Raw genomic sequence first — 7,343 nt, forward strand, 5'->3', positions numbered from 1 at the left:
TGGAATGCCTTTACTTTGACATTATCAATACATGATTTCCATGCCAAGTGATTGTCAATCATAACACCTAGAAACGTAATATCATCTGTCCTTTCAATTTCTAATTAGGGATGTCCGATAATGGCTTTTTGCCGGTATCCGATATTCCGATATTGTCCAACTCTTTAATTACCGATACCGATATCAACCGATACCGATATCAACCGATATATACAGTCGTGGAATTAACACATTATTATGCCTAATTTGGACAACCAGGTATGGTGAAGATAAGGTACTTTTAAAAAACAATTTAATAAAATAAAATAAGATAAATAAATTAAAAACATTTTCTTGAATAAAAAAGAAAATAAACTAGTAATTAATGAAAATTAGTAAAATTAACTGTTAAAGGTTAGTACTATTAGTGGACCAGCAGCACGCACAATCATGTATGCTTACGGACTGTATCCCTTGCAGACTGTATTGATATATATGGTGGCAACTTGTCCAGGGTGTACCCTGCCTTCCGCCCGATTGTAACTGGGATAGGCTCCACCGCCCCCGCGACCCCGAGGGGAATAAGCGCTAGAAAATGGATGGATGGATGGATATAATGTAGGAACCAGAATATTAATAACAGAAAGAAAAAACCCTTTTGTGTGAATGAGTGTAAATGGGGGAGGGAGTTTTTTTGGGTTGGTGCACTAATTGTAAGTGTATTTTGTGTTTTTTATGTTGATTTAATAAAAAACAAAACAAAAAAACGATACCGATATTAAAAAAACGATACCGATAATTTCCGATATTACATTTTAACGCATTTATCGGCAGATAATATCTGCAGGCCGATATTATCGGACATCTTTATTTCTAATCCATTAATAATTAATGACGCATCATTGTATTTCCTTTTACTACGAAACATTTTTAGTTTTAGTTTAGTTTTTCAAGGATAATTTATTGGCATTGAACCACATCATCATTTTCTGGAATTAATTTTCTACAATTTACAGGACGGCATTTATATTTCCTCCTGAGGTGGTGTCATCCGCATATAGAATGCACTTAAGTAAATGAGACACAGTCACAATGTCATTTACATATAAAAGGCCCTAGGACCGCAAGTTATATTACAATTTTTAGACTTTATGTTGTTGATTTCAACAAACTGATTTAGTTTTTTTAAATAGCTATACCATCTATCCACCCATCTATTTTCTAATGCTTGTCCTTTTATGGGTCGTGGGGTGTGCCTATCCCAGCTGCACTCGGGCGGAAGGCGGGGTACACCCTGGACAAGTCTCCACCTCATCGCAGGGCCAACACAAATAGACAGACACCATTCACACTCACATACACATACTAGGGCCAATTCAGTGTTGCCAATCAACCTATCTCTTGGTGCATGTTTTTGGAGGTGGGAGAAAGCCGGAGTACCCAGAGGGAACCCACGCAATATCACGGGGAAAACAAGCAAACTGCACACAGAAAGACTTCGAGCCCGGGGATTGGACCTAGAACCTTCTTATTGTGAGACACACACACTAACCCCTGTCCCACCGTGATGCCCCCTTTAATACCATATTTATATCATTTATGCAACAATTTATTGAGGTCCAGCGTATCAAATGCTTTTTGAAGATCTACAAAGATGCTCACTAAATAGTGCTTTTAGTCTATTGCATTGGCGAGTTCTGCAGTTAGTTTCATAATTGCTGTAGCAGTTGAATGATTCAGACGAAACCCATATTGGCTGTTACTTTAAATCTTAAATTCATTAAGAAATGTATTTAGTGTAATTGCAAATAACATCTCTAGAGTTTTAGAGAAGAGAAGAGAACTGTGGAAGTAATGATATTGGTCTATAATTCGAAAATTCAGATTGATTTCCTTTTTTAAAGAGTGGAATTACTTTTGCTATTTTCATGCAGTTTGAAAATTTTCATGAAGTAAACAACAAATAAATGTAAAAGGCTCAATAATTACATCTACAATTGGCTTCATCAATACCATATTAATGTCAGTATAATCATTAGATTTTTTTATTGGCACACTTCTGGACAGTTGTCAGTAAGTCACTTGTACTCGTACTGTACGCTTTCAAGAAAAATACTGTTAACATTATTTGGTACTGTTCCACCATCGATTTTTCCATATGGAATTTGTTGTGACAAGGTAGGGCCAATATTTACAAAGTATTCATTAAATTAATTTACAATTGTATTTTTATTGTAAATGTCAACATTATTCTTTTTAAAATAAGTTTGAAAATTAGTTTTCACCTTGTCTTTTTGCATGACAGTATTTATAACGCTCCATGTGTCTTTCTAACTACCGGTAGTTAAATTTTCTTAAAGAATTTCATAAAGTCATCAGCTGAGTGGGTGGAGTTACTGGTAGAAGTCTCTGGTTGGGTTAGCGATGCCACTGTATTGAACAAATATTTAGGATCGTTTGAATTAGATTGGACTAGTAATTAGTTTTAGCTAAGGTAAGTTTCAGCATCAGTGTGTGAATGTGTGTGTGTGAATGGGTGAATGTGGAAATAGTGTCTAAGTGCTTTGAGTTCCTTAAAAAAAGGTAGAAAAGCGCTATACAAGTACAACCCATTTACCATTTAAGCGCGTGTTTATAAGTTATTAAGCTTGATGGAAAACCTCAAGTTTAGTCGCACGCCATTTGCGTTCCAGCTTTCTACATGATAGTTTAAGAGCTCTGGTTTCTTCTGTGAACCAAGGGGTATGCCTTTTAGAGGCCTTTTTTTTAGCTTTAGCTGTGCTATACAATCAATGGCGTTGCGCAGGGCATCGTTAAAGTTGTTAGTAGAGAAGTCCGATATTATCGGCCTGCCGATATTATCGGCCGATAAATGCTTCAAAATGTAATATCGGAAATGATCGGTATCCTGTTTTTATTATCGGTATCGTTTTTTGTTTTGCTTTGTTTTTTAATTATATTAACATAAAAAACACAAGATACACTTACAAGCAGTTCACCAACCCAAAAAACCTCCCTCCCCCATTTACACTCATTCACACAAAGGGGTCGTTTCTTTCTGTTATTAATATTCTGGTTCCTACATTATATATCAATATATATCAATCAGTCTGCAACGGATACAGTCCGTAAGCACACATGGTTGTGCGTGCTACTGGTACACTAATAGTACTAACCTTTAACAGTTAATTTGACTAATTTTCATTAATTACTAGTTTCTATGTAACTGTTTTTATATTGTTTTAATTTATTTTTTACTCAAGAAAATGTTTTTACTTTATTTATCTTATCTTATTTTATTATTATTTTTAAAAAGGACCTTATCTTCACCATACCTTCCATCCATCCATCCATCCATCCATCTTCTTCCGCTTATCCGAGGTCGGGTCGCGGGGGCAGCAGCCTAAGCAGGGAAGCCCAGACTTCCCTCTCCCCAGCCACTTCGTCCAGCTCTTCCTGTGGGACCCCGAGGCGTTCCCAGGCCAGCCGGGAGACATAGTCTTCCCAACGTGTCCTGGGTCTTCCCCGCGGCCTCCTACCGGTCGGACGTGCCCTAAACACCTCCCTAGGGAGGCGTTCGGGTGGCATCCTGACCAGATGCCCGAACCACCTCATCTGGCTCCTCTCGATGTGGAGGAGCAGCGGCTTTACTTTGAGCTCCTCCCGGATGGCAGAGCTTCTTACCCTATCTCTAAGGGAGAGCCCCGCCACCTGGCGGAGGAAACTCATTTCGGCCGCTTGTACCCGTGATCTTGTCCTTTCGGTCATAACCCAAAGCTCATGACCATAGGTGAGGATGGGAACGTAGATCGACCGGTAAATTGAGAGCTTTGCCTTCCGGCTCAGCTCCTTCTTCACCACAACGGATCGATACAGCGTCCGTATTACTGAAGACGCCGCACCGATCCGCCTGTCGATCTCATGATCCACTCTTCCCTCACTCGTGAACAAGACTCAGAGGTACTTGAACTCCTCCACTTGGGGCAAGATCTCCTCCCCAACCCGGAGATGGCACTCCACCCTTTTCCGGGCGAGAACCATGGACTCGGACTTGGAGGTGCTGATTCTCATCCCAGTCGCTTCACACTCAGCTGCGAACCGATCCAGTGAGAGCTGAAGATCCTGGACAGATGAAGCCATCAGGACCACATCATCTGCAAAAAGCAGAGACCTAATCCTGCAGCCACCAAACAAGATCCCCTCAACGCCATGACTGCGCCTAGAAATTCTGTCCATAAAAGTTATGAACAGAATCGGTGACAAAGGGCAGCCTTGGCGGAGTCCAACCCTCACTGGAAACGTGTCCGACTTACTACCGGCAATGCGGACCAAGCTCTGGCACTGATCATACAGGGAGCGGACTGCCACAATCAGACAGTCCGATACCCCGTACTCTCTGAGCACTCCCCACAGGACTTCCCGAGGGACACGGTCGAATGCCTTCTCCAAGTCCACAAAACACATGTAGACTGGTTGGGCAAACTCCCATGCACCCTCAAGGACCCTGCCGAGAGTATAGAGCTGGTCCACAGTTCCACGACCAGGACGAAAACCACACTGTTCCTCCTGAATCCGAGGTTCGACTATCCGGCGTAGCCTCCTCTCCAGTACACCTGAATAGACCTTACCGGGAAGGCTGAGGAGTGTGATCCCACGATAGTTAGAACACACCCTCCGGTTCCCCTTCTTAAAGAGAGGAACCACCACCCCGGTCTGCCAATCCAGTGGTACCGCCCCCGATGTCCACGCGATGCTGCAGAGTCTTGTCAACCAAGACAGCCCCACAGCATCCAGAGCCTTAAGGAACTCCGGGCGGATCTCATCTACCCCCGGGGCCTTGCCACCGAGGAGCTTTTTAACTACCTCAGCAACCTCAGCCCCAGAAATAGGAGAGCCCACCACAGATTCCCCAGGCACTGCTTCCTCATAGGAAGACGTGTTGGTGGGATTGAGGAGGTCTTCGAAGTATTCCCTCCACCGATCCACAACATCCGCAGTCGAGGTCAGCAGAACACCATCCTCGCCATACACGGTGTTGATAGTGCACTGCTTTCCCTTCCTGAGGCGGCGGATGGTGGTCCAGAATTGCTTCGAAGCCGTCCGGAAGTCGTTTTCCATGGCCTCGCCGAACTCCTCCCATGTCCGAGTTTTTGCCTCTGCGACCGCTGAAGCCGCACACCGCTTGGCCTGTCGGTACTTGTCCGCTGCCTCAGGAGTCCTATGAGCCAAAAGAACCCGATAGTACTCCTTCTTCAGCTTGACGGCATCCCTCACCGCCAGTGTCCACCAACGGGTTCTAGGATTACCGCCACGACAAGCACCAACTACCTTGCGGCCACAGCTCCAATCAGCCGCCTCGACAATAGAGGCGCGGAACATGGTCCATTCGGACTCAATGTCCAGCACCTCCCTCGTGACATGTTCAAAGATCTTCCGGAGGTGGGAATTGAAACTCTCTCTGACAGGAGACTCTGCCAGACGTTCCCTGCAAACCCTCACAATGCGTTTGGGCCTGCCAGGTCTGTCCGGCATCCTCCCCCACCATCGCAGCCAACTCACCACCAGGTGGTGATCGGTAGAAAGCTCCGCCCCTCTCTTCACCCGAGTGTCCAAAACATGAGGCCGCAAATCCGATGACACAACTACAAAGTCGATCATGGAACTGCGGCCTAGGGTGTCCTGGTGCCAAGTGCACATATGGACACCCTTATGTTTGAACATGGTGTTCGTTATGGACAATCTGTGACGGGCACAAAAGTCCAATAACATAACACCGCTCGGGTTCAGATCTGGGCAGCCATTCTTCCCAATCACGCCTCTCCAGGTTTCACTGTCGCTGCCAACATGAGCATTGAAGTCCCCCAGTAGAACGAGGGAATCACCCGGGGGAGCACTCTCAAGTACTCCCTCGAGTGAATCCAAAAAGGGTGGGTACTCTGAGCTGCGGTTTGGCGCGTAAGCACAAACCACAGTCAGGACCCGTTCCCCCACCCGAAGGCGGAGGGAAGCTACCCTCTCGTCCACCGTGTTGAACTCCAACGTACAGGCTCTGAGCCGGGGGGCAACAAGAATTGCCACCCCGTCGCCTCTCACTGCCGGCAACGCCAGAGTGGAAGAGAGTCCAGCCCCTCTCGAGAGAACTGGTTCCAGAGCCCTTGCTGTGCGTCGAAGTGAGTCCGACTATATCTAGCCGGAACTTCTCCACCTCGCGCACTAGCTCAGGCTCCTTCCCCCCCAGCGAGGTGACGTTCCACGTCCCAAGAGCTAGCTTCTGTAGCCGAGGATCGGACCGCCAAGTGCACTGCCCTCGGCTGCCGCCCAGCTCACATCGCACCCGTCCTCTATGACCCCTACTATGGGTGGTGAGCCCATTGGAGGGGGGACCCACGTTGCCTCTTCGGGCTGTGCCCGGCCGGGCCCCATGGGGACAGGCCCGGCCACCAGGCGCTCGCCATCGTGCCCCACCTCCGGGCCTGGCTCCAGAGGGGGGCCCCGGTGACCCGCGTCCGGGCAAGGGAAATCTGGGTTCCTTGCTTGTTTTCTTCATAGAGGTCTTCGAGCTGCTCTTTGTCTGATCCCTCACCTAGGACCAGTTTGTCTTGGGAGACCCTACCAGGGGGCATAAAGCCCCCGGACAACATAGCTCCTAGGATTCACCATACCTGGTTGTCCAAATTAGGCATACTAATGTGTTAATTCCACGACTGTATGTATCGGTATCGGTTGATATCGGTATCGGTAATTAAGAGTTGGACAATATCGGAATATCGGATATCGGCAAAAAAGCCATTATCGGACATCCCTAGTTGTTAGTGAGGTTATCGATAGAGCCCACATAATTTGGGAATGGTGCCATTACCGAGGCCAGCGAGAGTCGTAGTTGTGACAACATTAATGTTGCAGCTGCTAAAGCATTGGTTATTAGTAGCTTGTTGACAATTAGTCAGAACTTCAAATTTTATAAGCTAGTGATCATTACTTATTACATATTACAACATTGTTACTAAAAATAAATACTTATTAACTGAATTATGACCTTTGTCAGATGTTCATAATTAATAATTATGATGTGTTATTAGTGGGGAATTTGAAAAGCCTCAATACACAAAAGTTAAAAGACAACTAATAATACATAACTTACATAATAATACTCTGAGTTGGTAAGTGGTTAATCGTAAAAACGGAAACAAATTGGGTTTATTACACCAGGCACCATCAAGAACACTAAAAATTAAGACATTGAAGTGGGCAATGAATGAGGTAGAGGGGCCCACACTGATATTTCCAGGGGGCCCGGAATACCTAGCAATGGCTTTGTCTTCAGGTAAAACCTCCAAATGTAATATTCTGAAAATAATAATTTT

At 45.3% G+C, this 7,343-nt stretch overlaps 1 protein-coding gene across 4 annotated transcripts in view; it reads left to right on the plus strand.

The window, feature by feature from the left end:
- The window catches only part of rundc3b (RUN domain containing 3b), a 104,022-nt gene that overhangs the window by 38,366 nt on the left and 58,313 nt on the right, over positions 1-7,343 (plus strand). The window lies entirely within an intron of this gene.

This window comes from Nerophis lumbriciformis, linkage group LG04 (assembly GCF_033978685.3).
Source record: "Nerophis lumbriciformis linkage group LG04, RoL_Nlum_v2.1, whole genome shotgun sequence".
Lineage (NCBI taxonomy): Eukaryota > Metazoa > Chordata > Actinopteri > Syngnathiformes > Syngnathidae > Nerophis > Nerophis lumbriciformis.